Source organism: Opisthocomus hoazin, chromosome 13 (genome assembly GCF_030867145.1).
Source record: "Opisthocomus hoazin isolate bOpiHoa1 chromosome 13, bOpiHoa1.hap1, whole genome shotgun sequence".
Classification (NCBI taxonomy): domain Eukaryota; kingdom Metazoa; phylum Chordata; class Aves; order Opisthocomiformes; family Opisthocomidae; genus Opisthocomus; species Opisthocomus hoazin.
This window is the reverse complement of record NC_134426.1, coordinates 25,236,430-25,255,344: the sequence shown is the minus strand read 5'-3', so window position 1 is coordinate 25,255,344 and position 18,915 is coordinate 25,236,430. Positions and strand designations below refer to the sequence as shown.

The 18,915-nt window shown below is 52.2% G+C and overlaps 1 protein-coding gene across 9 annotated transcripts in view; it reads right to left on the bottom strand.

Moving 5' to 3' along the window:
- Positions 1-18,915, bottom strand: part of NCOR2 (nuclear receptor corepressor 2) — a 264,349-nt gene that overhangs the window by 201,651 nt on the left and 43,783 nt on the right. Inside the window, exon 1 of one of the 9 annotated variants that reach the window (XM_075434970.1) lies at positions 10,330-10,366. The exons of the other annotated variants lie outside the window; for them this stretch is intronic. The gene's annotated coding sequence lies outside the window, so the exon portion shown is untranslated. Of the gene's footprint in view, positions 1-10,329; positions 10,367-18,915 lie in introns of those variants that run through there. 9 annotated transcript variants of the gene reach the window in all.

The window sequence follows — 18,915 nt, the reverse complement described above, 5'->3', positions numbered from 1 at the left end:
GTCCCCTCATCATCCTCGTAGCCTCCACTGGACTCTCTCCAGTAGCTCCTCATCTTTCTTGAGCTGGGGAGCCCAGAACTGGACACAGTTCAAGACCGTTTAACCACGTACAGCAGAAAGTCACTTGCTCGGCAGGAGCAGGGACGGATTAGAAGTTAGCACACTAAACCAACAGCCCTTCCTCGCCGAACTTCACCCAGCTCCCACGTCCCAGCGAGAAAGGCAGAGCACCAGGGACGCGCATCGCTCAACCTGCACTGGAGCGGTTTCACCCATCGTTCACTCCAGCGTCCCTCAGCAGTAGTTTCTGACCTGAGTTGAAGTGGCGTCAATCCGACAGAAAGCAGCTTTAATTCCTCTGTACACGAGTTTGCACTGCTTTGAGGGATTTTGTCCTTAAATCAGGTCTGCTTAAACTGGAGCAGGTTTCCTGCTGCGATTCAGATATCCCATTACACAGCTCATCCCAGCAGCCAGCTCTGTACGCTCAAGCAAGTGGAAAGTTGAGCAGCTCACGGAAAAAATGCTTCTATACAAGAAGAAAGCAGGCAGTTTTTTTAAAAAAGAAAAAAAAAGTCCCCTATAATTTTGTATGCAGAATTTTACCTTTAGATTTTGGTACTTCGTTGAAGGTAAAGCCAGGTTTGATGGGGCTTCGAGCAACCTGATCTCACGGAAGGTGTCCCTGCCCTTGGCAGGGGTTGGAATGAGATGATCTTTCAGGCCCCTTCCAACCCAAACCGTTCCATGAGTCTACGAAAACCCAGGCAGACAACACCCTTCTAGACACAAAGCAGGAGACAGAGCTTAGCCTGCACCTCTCCTCCTTCAGGGCAGCCCTCCCCCTCTCCCCACCTCCACCACAGACCTCCAACCAAACCACCCTTCTCCCTCTGCCATTTTCAGCTCCCTCAGCACAGACCAGACGGGGCCGCAGAGGGACGTGCAGGACCCCACCTGCTCTAGCAGAAGCCAAGGCAGCCGGGATCTGCATCAGCAGCCACCGGCATCACCAGGGCTCTGCTCCGTGTCAGCAACCAGCTCTGTCACAGCTGCTCCAAGGACAGTGTCCACCGGCACCGGGCAGAAGCAAGAGCATCGCTGGCTGGTTCCCGGATCTGGGCTCTGTTCTCGGGCAAGCGCAAGACGGACTCGTTCCTCGTCGGGAGCCGGGACAGATCATGTTATCGGGGTGCTCGATGCTGGCACCAGGTGATGACAGATTACCCAGACCAGTAACACCACAGCGAGCAGGGTCCGTCCCAGCAGGCGGGAGACCTGCAAGGCAAACGCACCAGTGCCAGACCACCCCCGCGGCTCGCGTGCAGGGAGCAGGTTGTACTCCCGTGCCTTAAAACACACCAAGAATAATCTGTAACAAGGCACTTAAAACTTCAGCACATGTAAGATCTAAAATGTCATTTCTGTCAACCTAACAGGCATTACAGGTCCACAGTGTATTTTATTACTTACATGCTAATGGAGCTACAATACATCAGGTCACATTTTAAAAGTTACAACTAGTTTATAAAGGCTCAATCAATCCTTAAAGAGGTGTTTTAATAAATGGCTAAATCCATCATCATAAGCCATAACTCTCAGGAAGCTATCGGACTTTATACCAATCTGCAGTACCTCCGGCCGAAGTTCTCCTATCTACCTATAAGACATCATCATGTTACGGACCTGAAGAACAGAACACCCTGTCTATCATTTGTTAACTATTTGTACGTAGACTTTAACGTAAATATAGGCCATACATGGTCTTACTTCATGTAGGTGATGTTAAAAATACTGATGAAACATTGCGGAGCACTAAAAAGCAGTCCTTTGGGATGGCACGGGAGAATATTTAATAAAGTCAAAAGCTGCAGGCTAATTTCCCCTGAGAGTTCCCATTTAGAGCCTGTCGCAGTAAGAATCCATCACAGACAGCACTGATTCACCCACACCAGAGAGCAAAAAAACCACCTTTTCTTCCTTCCCCGCTGCCAGTCACCAGGACATCGCCGCCAGTGAACGAAGGAAGCCTCTCTCCCCGAGCGCTGCCCACAGCGTGACGCTGCCTGGGGCTGTGTCCAGTGCCAGTCGCCCCGGCTCGGAGCGGCCAGGACTGCAGGAACTGCACATCCGAGGTCGGACGGGAAGCCAAGAGTTTGCTCCGCTGACCCAACGAGGAGTCGACGCTCAGGAGCAGCGATTCCCACCGCTGCTCTTCGGTTGTACGCATGAGCAGACCTCTCCAAGGCAGGGGGGGCTCTGAATGCAGACAGGCGAGGTGGCAGAATGACCCTCACATCTTTAGATGGAGCTCTTAACACTAAGATATTTAACGTAACATTTCTCAGGGCATGGTGGAAGCAGCAATCAAGTGCATTCTCACCATCCTCCCCAGCCAGGAGAGAGCAGAAGCCTCACCTGAAATCAACCTGGGGCTGCGACGTGTCTGGGAGGGATGGGAGGAGAACAGGCTAACGGAGCAGAAAGGGAAATACCTCTTCGACTCCAGCAAGACAAGGTCCCTGCCAAGAAACGCACCGCCAGCTCCTTATTTGCTTTGCTGAGAGAAGTTAAAAACAATAAGCACGGAGGCACACAGCTGGAGCAGATGTTTTTAATTCTCCACTGCTCCCAACAGCAGCTCTCCCCCCCTGCTCACCCACCTGCCCTCTCTGCTGGCATCCAGCCCCAGGAGCGCAGGGACGGAGCAGGGCCCTTCCCCAGCGCCAGAGCCACCCTCGCAGACCCCAGCCCAGCCTCTCTCATCAACCTCCCCACGATGGGCTGCCATCCAGCTCTTCGCCCGCTCCTCCTTGCCATTCGTGCCGGGTGACCTTTGCGAACGCTCCTTCGCGCTCCCGAAGCACGAGCCAGGCTGCCGGTGGCGCAGGGAAGGCTGCTCGACGCGGCGACCGACGCGTTGGAACAACCCGGCTCCTGCGGCACCGCCGTCCTCTCCGGCACACCAACCGGAAGGCTCGGTAGCAGGGGCTAATCAGCCTGCAGAGCAAAACCGCTAAACTTCAAATCATGCAAGAGGTCGGTGCCACGCCGACGCGTGCCAGCGGGAGAAGGGAAAGGCACCGCGGCTGCTGGTTTGAAAGGATGATTTCAGGTCACTGTCCCTTATGCAACCAGAGCTACGCAGCTAGGATAAGATCAGCCACTAAGCAGGATTACAAATTTATCTTCACTTGGTAGCGTGATCTTCCACTAACAATCGTATCACGGAAAATCATATACAAAATATTTTAAGAGTTGCGCTTTGAGTCACCAGCAAGGCACGAAACACTCGCACGGCAAACGCAAACCCTTCCAACTGTAAGAGCGACGAGAACCACCGAGGGGGAGCGCAGACGCAGAAAACCAAACACCGCAACCCTGGCGTCTACCACAGCAGGGGAAAACCCAGGCAGGGCTGAGATGCCGCACGTGAAACCAGCGGGGCCCAGCTCGGAGGGAAGATGCGAAGCATCACCAGCCGACCGTCCCCGAGAAGCCGGGATCTGACGATGGTACCTCTCCATGCCTCTGACTGCCATCTGGGCAGCACCCTCCTGCCCCAGGACTGTAAAAATCGATACGGACACAGTCTGAGACACCCAGCCCCTTCAGAGGATGAAGGGCAGGTTTTATATTCTCGCTCCCAGCCCCAGCCACGCTCTCCCTCGGGCCAGAGCAGAGGCAGCTCCAGGAGCTAAGCTGGCAGAAAACTACCCTACACCTCCCGGTCTGCAGGTCCAAAACTTTAAGCCAACATTAAACTTGCACATAAACTTTCAGAGATCACAACTGCAGTCCGTACGCCTCTACACCTAGACCCGAGTCCAGTGGTTTTGAGGCTGGATCAGAAGAATTTTCCAAAATTGTGCTTGAAATTAAAACGCAAATAACACCATCTAAGGACGCGGACTTCCCAGTTTCCCATCACCATTTGCACAAAGACTTCAGTCTCATCCCACTAATCACTGCACCAGGCAGCAGTGGACTACTCCATCAGCGACATCACTGGCAAGTTTGATGACGGTGCTGATTACATCGTCACCCACAAGAGATCACACAGCTTTCCAAACGGCACCAGCAGCTTCTAAGTATCTTAGATAGAGGAAGCCATGAAGGACATACATATTTAAGAAGTCTCACGTTGTTAATTTTGGGGAAGAACTTTCAAGACCATTTTTTGGAAATAACAATGCATGGAAAAAGACTTTTCACATGCCCTCGCTACGTCAGTGAGCCAGCACGTCCTTGTGGGAATATTTTGGTTCCTGGAGAAAAGTTCTACATGCAGAGACTCACCGGGAGCAAAGGATGCTGCCACAAGGCGGCCAAGACTGAGACTTCACACGGATGTAACCAAGAACGGCCTCGCTGGCCGCAGGGGAATCACAGAATCCCAGCATGGCAGGGGTTGGAAGGGACCTCTGTGGGTCACCCAGCCCAACCCCCTGCCCAAGCAGGGTCACCCAGAGCAGGCTGCACAGCACCGCGTCCAGGCGGGTCTGGAATATCTCCAGAGAAGGAGACTCCACAACCTCCCTGGGCAGCCTGGGCCAGGGCTCCGTCACCCTCAGAGGGAAGAAGTTCTTCCTCATGTTCAGATGGAACTTCCTCTGCTTCAGTTTGTGACTGGGAATGGGCAACCCAAGGTTTGCCAAGTGCACGGTAAGGAATGTGCATGCTGAACCATCTCTCTCCAGAATGGGTAGAATACTTCAAAGAGCCTCTAAGCTCAGAAAAGCCTCCAAGCAGAAGATAACCCAAGTTTAATAACAGGAAAGCAAATGAGAGCCAAGCACCCGCTGCAGAGTCTGGCACGGTGCAGCTGGGAACACGAGCAGGACAGTGTTCTGCTGTCCCCACGGCACACGCCAGCGTTCGACCTGTCACGGGTAGCTGCTTCGTGCTCAGCCTCCCCTCCTCGGCGTGGACTATCTGCAGCAACAGCATTAGAGCAGCCATCAAGCAGATGCTTAAAAAATGCAGAATGACGTTCAAATGACATCTATCCATAAATCAGCCCAAACCACAAACATCTGAAGAAGATTTTCACTTAATCCAATTTACTGTAATCTCTCTCTTTAGTTAAAATGACAGAAATGTCAAAATGGGACTTTACTCCTCTGTCAAAGCATCTCATGGTGAAAAGGAAAATAAGCAGGCTCTCACACGCAGCACCACTTATTAGGTTAGAAATGTCAAAACTGTACGTTGATTCTCGCTATTAGCAGTCACATCCACATGCTGTGCCCTTCTGTTCCGCTTCACTTCCCCCAAAAGCCAGCACAGAGCATATGCTCGGCGCCAAGCAGCATCCACGCAGAAATGCAAGTTACCCGCTTCTCGTTCCTGCTGACCCTGCGGCTCGTCTCCGTCTCTCTTCTATCACACCCAAGGAGCCTTATATCTTAGGGGGGCTGGACCAGATGACCCACAGAGGTCCCTTCCAACCCCTAACATTCTGTGGTATCTCTTACATCATATATAAGCGTCGTCTTTACCATCAAAAGTCTCAGGAAAACTGTCTTCTGGTGCTTCCAAAAAATAAAACAACGATCCAAGCCTTCGCAACAGACCCACCTCAAATTGCTTTCCCCCATCTCTCCACGTTAATTAGCAAACGGGATGATTGACTCTCTGCCCGGGAGTTAAGCACGTGTGTGTCCGCACACGTACTGCCGCGCGGGAGCGCGTGTATCATTTTCCCCAATGGTCACAAAAGTTAAGCCATGATCCAAGAGTCCAGGAAAGTGAAAGAAAACATCTACTGTCAGGAACAGGGTCTTCATACATTATTTAACGGGAACTGTTGGCAAAACTGGTGTTGTTTTTATATAAAAGCTAATAGAAATTGTACCTCCAGGTGTCAAAACACTGATGGTAATTCCTGCTGCCTCAGACATCTTGATGTTTCAATTTTAGCAGTACGAGGAGCCTGCAGGGAATCCAAGAGGGTAAAGTGCTCGTACTCAAAGCGAAGCAGAGAGAAGGAGAGCCTTTTTATTTCTCTATAAAGGGCTCAGGGGAACAGTTCTACTCACTGGAATTATCAGATCTGGTTCCCTTGCTCCTTCCCTTCCTTGCAAGAGGAAAGAGCAAGACAGGCTAACAAGGAGCGATTGTATCATGTCGACGGGAAAAAAAAACCAAATCAACAAGGCTGCTACGGAGCAGCAGCAAGATGAAGCAGCAGCGAACAGCAGATACCGTTGGGGTGCAGCAGCACGAGAGCAGCTGCAGTTAACGGGATGCCCAAACGATCTCCGCAGAGCGGCCAAGCTGCGATGGAACAGCAATTTCAATTTAAGTTTTTTAAGTTTGTGCCTAAAAGCACAGCAGCATGTCCGACCGCTCCCAAGTCCCCTCCGTTACGAGCTTCCAACCACACTTCTTCATCTCCACCCGTGGTGCCAGGGAGGATCAGAGCTGTAGCTCTACCTGCACAAGACCAAAGCCAACGCGGGGAAGCTCTCGGCTGCTGACACTGGTGCACGCAGAGCCCTTGGGTACTCCTTTATACACAGACAGCTCCCTGCTAGCTTTCATTTTACAAAGGACGCTGGTTCCCCGCATCAGCGCATGGAGGCGTCTCCCAGATCTTTACTGTCCTTGCAGAGCACTGCAGATGAAGGCTGACCCACCAGTCTTGGTGTTTGTCCTCTGCTGAGAACCCTCCTCCCCTCCTCCTCCCACTCAACCTTCTCACAGCTTCCTCCTAGACGCACTTTGTACACGCCGTGGTGGAAGCGGCTGCCCACCTCCAAACCCCTCTGCTGGCAGGCGAGGGGTGGCTGCCTACAGCACCCGCACACCAGTGGAATGAACCTGCAGAAGCAAACCCACGCTTCTACCCAGTGCCGCGCTCGCTGCCAAGGGCTCTACAAAGGGATTTTAAAGAGGGGGAAAAAAAAAAAAAAAAAAAAAAGAGTGACTGTCCATCTCCCATCTCTTGCTTTCTCTCCTTCTGCCACCCCACAACTCTTCTTTTTCTGATGCAGCAAGCAGGAGTCAAATGACTCCTGGACTCCAGCACAAATCCACTGATGATTCACAGCCCTTTAGGCCAGCTTGGAGGGTGGGATCCCGCTGACCAGACCCAGCTCACTGCACTTCCCCACACGGGCAGCGAGATAACAAAAGCCAAAGATGCATAAAACGTCATCTTCCTGACCACCCCAGCAAGACACAGCAAATTCTGGCCAAAAATCACAATCACAGCAAACGCATGAGGCAATAAATACGCTCTTACAAAATTTCAGCTATTAATTTATTCTGACACCTATCAAATGGACATTTCAGGCCAGTGTCATACCTTCAAAACACCGACAGTCCAGGCTGCCATCCCCAGGCACCCCAGCAGCGACTGCGAGGAGGAGGAGGGCAGATCCGCCCAGCCCTCCAAATCCATCGTCCTGGGCGGCAGCTTCTAGGAGAGCCCCAAGGACCACCTCATGGTCCGGGCGCTCCCGTTTCCATATCGCTTCCACCATGGAGGGAAGTGAAATCGGGACGGCAGCAGGGATGAACAGGGAGAAAACAACAGCTTAGGAATTCACAAGCAGCTCAGCCTGGCGCTCAAGGGAAGAAAAACCAACTTCTCCAGGCAGCCACTCAGCCAGGGACATGAAGGTCTTGGAGAGATCCCTCACTGGGTCATGAACTTCCGCAAGCCCGTTGCAAAAACAGTGCTGAGGAAATTCCCCAGGAAAAGTAAATGGGATGCAATAGCGAGCTGAGGGTGCCAGAACTGCTGCTGACCACATCCCGCTGAAGCACATGCCCAGCCCTTCACAGCCCACCGAGCAGCACGACCACCCTCCGGACCCGCATCCAACGCACCCCAGGTCCCGGGAGCATCGCGGGGACCAGGGCTGTCCCCTCCCACCCGGAGCTGCCCCCGGCGAGGTTCTCCCGTACCAGGCCCCCTCCCCACTCGCAGAGTCCTGCTCTTGCGGCTCGCTCACGCGCCGGGGCCTGGCACTCAGCGCTCCCAGCTGCCCCGGGAGAGACATTTGCTGCCTTCTTGCTCCTCCAGCCATGTCTCGCAGCGCGTGGTATAAACTTTAAGAGGCAATGACCTCATCGGAGCTGGGAAGAGGGAGGCGGGGGAACTGGCTACTTGCCACCTTCTCATTTTTCACATAAAAAAATAATTTACGAGAGAAAGCCCATTTTATTCATCTAAAAAGGAAAGCAAAAAAAAAAAAAAAAAGAAATCCCATTAGAAGCAGCAGGCCTGCCCTGGAGTGCATTGCTCGTAGAGCGGCTCCCACGTGGGGTGGTGCGGGGTGGGACCCTGGCACCCCGTGCACCCCCCGCTCCAAGACACAGCCCCCAGCACGCCGGACACCCCCTGCTCCACCGACTGCTCGGGAAACGTCAGGCTACGCTGCAAGCATCTCTCGCCTTCGTTAAGGCTGACTTCCCCGTAAGGGCAGGGAGGGACGCCCAACTCTAATTTGTCGATCCTCCAAAAGGGCAATTAAATCGGCAAACCGTAGCTGGCGACGGGCATTTCGGCTCAGCTCCCTGGGCTCCGGCCACCAGACAGGGCTCTGCGGCGAGCGGGAACGGCAAGGCAGGTCATTAATTCTGCCCAGACATGCCATCGCACCCCATTCCTGAACGCACGCACCGCATGTGTGCGGCGCTCTGCAGACGCAGGATACACGGGATCCGGCACACTCACACATTTTATATACTCGTATTACTTATGTTATAGATTCACACATACATTACTCATAGCTCTTAAGAACAGAACATACAGTTCATCTTGGCATGAATCCCAGAGGAAGGAAAAAAAAAAAAAGAAAAGCCTTGCAGTAACAAATCTAACTCGCGTCGAGTCCAACAGCATCTGCAGTAGCAGTCAGAGCAGTATTATGGATCATTAAATTAGTGAATTATTTTGTACAGCACATCCATGTGTCTCCGATAACGCCAGTCAAGCCTGCTGCTTCCAGGGACACTTCCCGACTCGAAGCATGCCACCACTCTCCCAAGTTTTTGCCCGTAACTGGGGGAAACTGCGGAAAAAAGCAGTTTATCTCTGCAGCGTGCGATCAGCAACCGCTCATGTGCACCAGTTCCACTCAGGCACCCCTGTATCTCAAGCTAGGGCCCCAACACGTCCATACGGGACTGTAACTGTCCCCAAACAGTGCAGCAGCTCTGAAGATACGCACGCTGGCCAACACCAGAATCCACTCTCCAGAGCAGACTGGCACAGCAGTTGGGATATTTAATCTGTACGCATCGTACCAGAACAGCAAAAAGTCAGATTAGCACGGACTGAGAATGTAACTCCCTAGCAGGACACCGTACAATGAAGGAAAACATAAAAAAAAATTAAATAATCACAGCACGTGGCAGCTTCTATACGCTTTTGTAACCTCTGCAGCAAGTTCGCAGCACATCAAAGCACTCTTCTTCACATCCCCTCCAAAAACAGGCTTCGTCCACTCTTCGGAGCTTTACACCCAGCGCCAGAGAGATTTAAAAACTCCCAGCCTCAGACTTCTACTCTTCTGCTGAAGGAGCAGTGAGGCACAGCTCGGGCGGCTCCAGCCCTCGCGTCCCACCGGCAGCACCCCCGGCCCCAGCAGCAGCCACAGCTCCATCCCGCGCTCGCTCCCAGCCAGGGGATCCCCACGGCGCCCGGAGCATCCTCCCCAGGACGGCGGGACCACGACCCTTCAGACCAGCCAAGCCACCCGACCTCAGAGTTCCGCAGCAGTTTCCCAGCACTAACCGCCTTTACGCAACGACCGGCCTGACCAAAGTCCAAACACACCCCGCGCCGCTTTTCAGGCAAACCCCAGTTACAGCATCATCTGCCGACTGCTCCCGGGACGAACAAACCCACACTAATTACAGGCTCAACTTTGCAATTCACCTCTCCAAAGCATGAAACATCAGCGAAACTGCTTTGATCACACCGACAAATCCCCCTCCAGCCGACGGAACGACGCACGAGACATCGAGAAAAAAAATAAAACTTTCTCTCTTTTTTTCCTTGTCGCTGCCCTCCCTCCCCAAGTGTATGTTCCAAGCCAACGAGGGCTGGAGGGATAAAATCACCTCGGAAAGCAGCAGGGCTCACAAAACCTCCGTCGGCGATGGGCTGGCCACCTCCGGGCAACCGCAGAAGCGTACTCGGAGCCTCCAGCACCGAACACTGTCTCTGTGTCGCAGGGCCAAGTCCCAGTTTTTCAAAGCAACTTCTTTCTGCCCTGGCCTAGTTTAGCTCTGCAGACAAAACCCCACCAAAACAAAAGCAGCCCAGGCAGCCCGGGGAGGGAATGCGGGGACGGGGCGGGGGGTACTTACCTACCAGCATCCCCGCATCACCTCCGCGCCCTCCCGCATCTTCCGCGGCCGCTCGCTCCACTTCAAAATAAATAAATAAAGAGCGGCCACACAGCCTTAAAACCAAGCTGGAAATGAAATGGAAAGCCTGTAATTATTTCTCAATGCTCCTGCCAGTCTCAGCCTATAAACACAGTGGATTACATAAGTCCACCCCTCCTGTTTTGAAGCCAAAAGTATGAGCTTTTCCTCCAGCTCTGGCAGCAAGTAATAATTCCTCGTCGGCATGGCAACGCTGGCTGGCTTCCAGCAGACAATGGGCCAGTTGAAATACTGCTACGGCCTTTTTATAGCTTAGCTCTGAAAACCCTCTAAAATATTAGCGATCTGATGGCTAACCCAAGTCAACAACCTCGCCCCGGTTTAACCGTTTCCTTCCTGCGTCGCCCGGCCGGACGGCCCGGGGCGGGGGTGCCGGGGATGCTCCTCTTCCCGGGGCCGGCACGCGGGGACCGCTTCCCGTTTAACGCATTTGTTGACTTCTCACCAGCGCTGCGTCTGCAGCCGCCGGCGCTCAGCGCGACGCTCGGGGTTTTCCGGCGTTGTTTCAGCCCGTGACGCGGCCGGTACGCTCGCTCCGCTGCGCCGGCTCCAGCACGCTGCGCGCGGGGCTCGCCCCTTGGCCGGCCCGGCTCGAGAGCAAACAGCAAAACGGCGATTTCGCCGTCGCCCTCCCGCGCGAGCAGTGGCGAGGCGCGTGGGGCTCCGCGTGGGATCTGCAGAGCAAGACGCTTTACAAGTCCTCTCTCGGCAAGCCCCGGGATAGCTCCCGCGTCCTTTCGGGACAGCGTTGCAGGGGTGTCCTGGAGAGCCGGCCGCGCTCGAGATGCCCCGCGGCAGCGCAGGGCAGCCTGCCCGGCACAGCTGGGGCTTCCTCCGCAGCCGAGCGGGTTCAAAGCCCTAAGCCCGGCGAGCCTGGGGACTGGCAGCAAGGCTCCAACAGAGGAGGAGAAGACACTCAAGACATCCAAGTCAAGGGGTGCAGTGAGGACTGCTGAACTTGTGGAGCCTGGTGATTGAATTTCAACCAATTCCGACCAAATTGAGCAGCTAACACAAACACGCAGCAGCTCCTCAGATCATCTGAAGTTAATATTTACCCTGAACACACACACAAAGCTGCTCAGGATGACCCCGCTATCTCCACGCCCTGGCACAGACCCTGAGCACCCGAAGGCCAGCAGGTCCATCACACCAACCTTAGTTACACCTCCAAGCAGGAGCTCAGCGAGTGTCACTGCCCGGTGCTGGCTCACTGCGGCTCCCAGCAAAACTCACCCCGAGGGCCGGGAGATCCTCTCCAATTTGCTGAATTTTGCAAGTTAGCAAGCAAGCAGAGAAAACAATGGAAATTAAAGAGAAAATTAAAAAATAGCAGAGCCAAGGCCACCACAAAAATACAGTTACCTCCATTCTGAACGCTCAGCACCGTGTTCCCAGTGTTCACGATCCGGCTCCAAGGCTGGCAACGGCCCTGGGAAACCCGAAGGCCCTGCTCCGCACCGGTGGCTGGTGAGAGCCCCCGTGATCTCAAGGAAAGGCTCGAACGCACGACCCACGGGAGTCCTTCACACTCGAAAACCAGAAGGCAAGCAAAAAAAAGAACATTTCTTTCTAAATCTCATTAAGTCAGAGAGCACGGTTATGATTTTTTTAATGTTCAAAGGTGGTAACATTGCTTGGAGCTCTCGTTCAATTAATTATTTTATGGGGATAAACGTACTAGGAGACACTAAATACAGATCACAAAGGTTCCTTGGTACCTTTGCTACAAGACTGCGCCTCCTCACACCACAGAAGAGCCCAATTCTCACAGCAATTACCCGAAAAAGAGTCAAGCCATCGTCTTTGCACAAACCAGGACGCAGCAAACCCCGGCAGACGCTGGTTCCTATACCAAAAGCCTCCGAGATGGCCAAAAGTAGCAGCTGTTGTTTCAGATAATTAAATACACGTCGTGCTACCACAGAGCCGAGCAAAGGGGAAGAACCACAACTGGCACAGAGCATCCACCCGAGTCTTGTGAGCTGAGAATTGGTTGGGGTAAAAGACATCACCTTCAATCTCTTCACGCTGTTCTGTCAGACGAGAGCTCAGGGATACGGGGCTGGGACACTCACGTTTTCTAGGGGAGAATAATAACTTTTGTTTTTAATGATGAATTTTCTGGTTTCCACCCCAGTAAGTAACAGGTGAGCAAGCCACAGAAAACTGAAACATAGGGGCTTGTGTAGGGATGGGATCTGGTCCTGCCCTGCCGCAGGCACACAGCTACATCTCATACCCTGCTACTCCAGCAAAACCTCCGCGGGTCCCAGGGACACCTTCCCGACCAGACCGCACCTGACCCCCATCTCCTGCCCCACAACTTCCTGCACAACTTGCCATGACCCAGATGACATCTCAGACCATGGCTACAGAATAGCCTCTTCCCCACCCTGAAAAGGAAAAAAAAAAAAAAAAATTATTTGGGGGAAAAAACAAAGATGACGTTTCCTGCTGGGTGTAAGGCACCGTGTGCACGATGCAGCACCATCAAAGCGGGCATCAGGAGCCACGGGAACGAGAAGACAATAAAGTCGGAGCTCAAACCTCCACAGAAACCTTGCCACCCTTCCACAGACCAACCTCCCTTCTGCGGGCAAGGAACATCCCCTCCACGACCCCAGACACGCAGATGTGTGATCCAAGCTGGGGAGTAACAAGTTACAGCTACAAAGCCCGCTGAAACTTTAAAATGGCATCACACTACACATGCTCCTCCAGCTTAAACCCTTAATTAAAGGGACCATTCTTTACAGCACTGGAGCAGCTCCAACTCCCATTGTTAAATTTAAACTAAAACCCTGCAACCCCACAGCATCTGTAAGACATTAAAACCTTCCATACTGACTTCTTTATTCAGCTTTAAGACATCATTTAATAATTTTTCCTCTCAAACCCCAAATCTGAGGATTTAAAGAAAATCACCAAAAGCACCTCTTACAGAATGCTTTTTTTAAGTGAATCTTCTGCAGCAATATCCTTGACCTTTACCAATTCAACACCAATGAAGCGTACACTCGATCGCACGCAGCCCCCGGACCGACTGCAAGGCCAGGACCCACCCGGCGCTGGGTGTCAGGACGCAGCAGACGCCACAGCACGGAAGCCAGCTCCAAACACAACCCATTCGTGCGCAGGGACAAAACAAGAAAGCAGGCAGATTTCACCACAGAAAAGTCACCATGAGCACAAGAAAACTGCATCAGAAAGCCAATTTGGGTCACTGCTGATAAAGCTGGAACCACAAGCCAGAACCTTGTTACAACCTCGTTATTCCAAGGTGGGTCTTCACCCCTCCTGCTCTCTCTGGAAAAGGAGCCGCTTGCAGCTCCTCTGCCACCGCTCCGGTCGTGCCCGCAGTCTGGAACGCACACATTTGGCCACGGCAAGGGATCCCGACACGATGACTTTCCTGATGGGACTGGGAGAAGAGCCTGGGCTGAAAGGCAGCCTCTGCAAAGTCAAGGGCAGCCTCCATTCACGGCCCGGGGAGCAGGATCTCAAGCCCAGTCTCTGGTAATATCACCCATTAGCAGCCTCTGAGCATGTCCTGGCAGACCATGACAAGCCTCCACGTTTCCATAAAGCCCATATAATCTTAACGTCACTGCTGGCATTCCTCCTGTAAGCAGTTTCACAGCCACAGAAACATTTTGGGGTGGCCGGTAGCAGGGGAGAAGACCCAAAGATTAACAAATCAGAACGCAGTTCATGAAGCATAGATGCTTAAGGTCTCCCCTGCAACACAAGGGCACACGAGAAGGTGACCTGGATGAAGGAGGTCGGTCCGTAAGGGAGGTGGATGTGGCTGGACCCTGCTCTGCTGTGCCCAAGGCGCGTCCAGCCCTGCGCGGAGCCTGCCCTGGGAGAGCACCGGACCGGGGACCGGTTCCACCAGCGAGCAGCCAGCCTAGGCAGCAGCCACCTGCACAGCCACTTTCATCTCTGTCGGGGTGATAACATCTGAGCCGGGCTACGCTGACGGGCGCTCCCGCCTGCTCGCTCACAGCAACTCTGCTGCGCCGGAAACACGAAAAGGGCAGCGCGGTCTGCAGAAAATCCCGGGAAGTTCTCTCCGGCAGTTCCCACAGCTAATTAAACTGTTCAGGCATGCATGCTTTAAAGTTCATAAAGTAAAAAAAAAAAAAAAGAAATCACAAATACAAAAGCCTGACGATTAGTGGCCGCAGGCTGGTTTGATCAGCTCTCCCCCACCTGCCAAGTCACTCTATGGGCACAGCAGCCAATCTTTCAGGCAACTCGGCCCTGCACGCTGATCCCACCACGCAGCTCCTACGCCCACGGCTTCACGGCCAGGGCCAAACCACCCTCTTGGCTCCACAAGCCAGAGCCTTCAAAAACACGCCCAGCCCCAGGTAAAACTACACCCTGGGCATACCTGCCTCTACTAGCGGAGCCTGCAGCGGGGAGAAAGCTTCGCACGGGCCAAGCCGCGTCTTTAGGAACAGGCTCCGACGTCAGAAAATGCTGCTAACACAGGCAAAACAAGGACGCACGTGGCACGTACGTAGGAACCAAAGGATGCTGGATGAGGAACACAAAGGAGGGAGGAGGCGGAAGAAGACGACTCATCCGAGGATCTGAGCAAAGGCTGGCATTCCCAGGCATTCCCAGGCAGCCCCTCTCCGACCGGATCGAGACGTCCAGCAGCAAAGCGTATCCCGTGGGCTTAACGAGCCCACGCCAGCAAACAGAACCACGGGTACACACAGCCAAAAGTGGCACGTGGTAAGCAGCCGTGAAAGGAGAAAATCCATGCTCGTACAAGATAGCTTAAAAGGGAAAAGATAAAAAAAAAAAAAAAACCCCAGAGGGGAGCGGGGGAAGTTATTTCATCATGCCTTTTAGCCAAACAAATGAGAAAGGAAGAAAAACAAAATCAAGAATCTGATCCAAAGCCGTGCTATACCAGTACGAGTCTTCCCTAATTGTTTCAGGGAGTTCTGCACCGTGTCCTTGCCAAAGGCACTGCCCAGGCCATCCAAAAAGAAATTTCAAAAGCATCGATAACTAGTTCTCTGCAAGGCATCCCACTAGTGGGCAGGACCCTGAGTATCTTCCTAAGACTTGGGACAGAGTTGCAGGAAATATGAGAGGCCACATGGATAAACAGACCCTGCAAGAAAGGAAGAGCACGGTTAATAGCAAAGTTACAAAACATAGCAAATCCCAGGAAGATTAAAAAAAAAATAGCTAGCTCGGGCTGGAAGTGGAAACGGGAGGCGAGCGAGACCAGCGGCATTACACATCACTCTTGTGCAAGCCAAAGGGTAGGCAGAGCTCTGAGGACAAGCATCCAGCCACCGACCGGCAGAAGTGGTCGTCTCGGGGATTTTGAAACATGGCTGAAACCCATAAAAAGGTTCCAATTTGTTTTTTAATTCAGAAAAGGGTAAGTCCATAGCCAACCAACCACCACCACACCGGTCCTCCTTCAGAGGGTTCGACATTGCCTTCTTTGCAATCTGAAATACAAATATCCCATCATAAAAAAAAAAAAAAAAAAAAAACAACACACAACCCACACCACAGCAAACAAAAAAGCCAAAGCAGCAGCCGGCTGTGCCCCGGCCACGCAACGCGGATGCTTCCCAAACACACCCCACCGCTTTCTGTTTGTTTTCAGCTGGAGCCTCCCCTCCACGTCCACCCCTCCCAAGCTCATCTCCCATCAAAGATCTCCTATCTGCTGGCTCTGCCCACCGCGTCCTGGGTGTTCAAACCACGCGAGCCGTGCCAAGCGCTGGGTGAAGCCAGGCACTGCGCACACCGCCCCAGCGGAGCGGCTGCGGGGCACGGCAGACCAGTCACACGCTGCAGGACTCTGTCCCCAAGAGCTCGGCCAATCCATTTAGCAATGGAGCAGGATTCTAATAATAGGCACAAGGATACACAGGAGATAAATGTACACAAGACAAAAATAAACCCCAGCCTTCTTATAATTTTAATACAGGAGCTAAACTGGGAAATGATAAATGAAGACTGTTTCCACAGTTGAGTCAAGAGGAAAATTTAACTCCCAGCAGCCCAAGAGCAAACACAGACATTGAGAACTGGATGGGGGGCTTTCAGAAAGCTAGAGGATCGGATGAGGGTTACCTTTTTAAATATGTTTTTCATTATTTCAAATCACACCACACACGCCAACGCTTTACTGTCTTCCAGGGCAACCAGGAGCAGAGTTCAAGCCATCGTGCCTGTTCTCGGACATCAAGCGCCTGCAGCTGTGGGGCCAACGGCCGTCTCCAAAAGCTGCTTTCAGCTCCCCAAAAGCAGTGTAGCTCCACAGCAGCTCATTTTGATCTCCGTCAGTGATCTCAAATTAAAACTTTAATACGCTCATACTCAGCTATAAACTCCCACAATACATTTTTCCTTTATGAGTTTTAGCCTGTCTTCAGCCTGCATGGTTAACCACGCTCCCCCTGCAGCCCCTGCCTTTGCCTTAGAAAACAGCCTCTGGTGTTCCATGCATTAACTATTTCCCCACAGAAGCTATCTGAGGGATAACTCTTCCCTTCCCACAGGAACACCCAGAGGAGCCTCAAAGATTTCACAACCTTAAGCCCTGCGTCATCACCAGTTAGACTTGTGTGTACATAGACATCTTCTGCACGATCAAATGAGGACGCAGACGCAGGGGCTGGGGGCCAAAGGAGAGCTATGGTCCTCTGATCTGACCTCTGACCAGATGTCTCCAAGGTCCAGCGTTTCACCCAGACGCTCTCAGATGCTCCTCAAGCCTCCAGGCATGGGAACCACCACGTTCCTCAGCAATCTGCTGCAGCGTTCACCACTCCACCTGCCCACCTGGCCCCTCCTATGCATGACCCTGTACACAGCCAGGTGCTCCTCAAAAGAAGCTCCAGCTTCACGCAGATGTGGCTTTGCAACTAGCCATGGTGGTGCCTCTCAAAGGGCAGCAGCTACCAGCAGGCAGGGTCTAGCCACACACAGCAGGAAACAGAACTGGCCACACCAGGGTGTCTGCAGGTACCCTGACGAATTCCATGCTCTTGAGCCATGGCTCCAGTTCCCAGAATGGTACCAGATCTGTTTCCTCGCATCCCTGGACACCCAAAGCTCCAAGCAGCCCTGCCATTTCCCCCATCTGATTCTCTCAAGCTCTGGCTTCGCAACCCAACAGGCACAGGATCATTATTCAGGAGTGATGCGAGATGGGCCAGAGCAGAGCTTTAACCACATTCAAGCCTTTCCTCTGCTGAATGACTGCTTGACCCTCTCCTCCTTCCTTACAAGCCGGCCCTGTTCATGGCTTCAAAGCTCATGAAAAGGTCTACCTGGGGGCTAACGACCACAGGAGCACACTTTTTCGGGTGACTCTTGGATTGGAAGGAAGTCCATGCTGCAGATCATTACCAAAAGGATGCAGGCATAAGAAACTGCTCAGAAACCCGGTCCCTAACACTAACTCGAGGACAGGTAGGATGCTTCTAGACAGTACCTAGACTCAGACTTCTTTCAGTGAAGTAAGACTGGACCACACTAAATTTCATGGCATGTTTATCTCTGCTCAAACCATTCTACCAAAAAGAAGAAAACAGACATGTTCCAGATGGGAGAGACCTTTTATAGCAAGCCATGGATATCTGCCACGCTTTGCTGAAGGTCTTTCATCATGCACACAAGGTATAATGCTATCTAGTAATCTGAGGAAACATCCATGGGTTTTTCACCCTCCTCTAGAAATTGAGATTCAACAGGAAACCACAGATACACCAGGCAATTAATTTTTCTTTACCAAATGTTTCCAGTCATGTCGCAATTTTAACAGTAAGCAAACTATTTGGGTTCTTTCCAGTTCTTGTGCAACAATGTTCCTCACTTCTCTTTTTCTTTTCTTTTTTTTTTTTTAAATAATCTGGCTGAGATTTCAAAAAAAGAGTTTAAAACAAGTTAGGAAGTCAGCGTGAACAGAGCATACTCTCCCCACTAAATAGTTACCCCCCCGAGGTTTCCGTATCACATAGCAGAGGTTTTGTACAAACAACCAAGGAAAGACTTTTCCCAGCTAAAAATACAGCAAACAGCCTAAGAAATAAAAGCAGAACAACATATCTCCCGACACAGGCAACGCCAAGCCATCTGAACCACATAAATAAAAGTCTCATTTAAACATTCCCCCCCCACCCCCCACCCCCCCCCCCCCCGCCTCCCAGCACCATTCCAGGAGAACAAAGAAACATTAAGTCTTACTTTCCTGGTGTATATTTGATCAGACCTTCTGTTAACACAATATGACAACAGCAACGCAGGGAAGAATATCACAGCTAAACAACCGTCTACCATTCCCCTTCCTTCTGCCGAGTCCTTGCTGACGCAAGGATGGAGCAGCTGCTGTCTGTTTTTAAACAGCTCCATATTTCATAAGAAGCTGCTGATTTCTGAGAGGACAGAAAACCCAGCCAATAGCTTACAAAATAAGAACCAAATGAAAGCAATTCAGGACACGCTATTTAA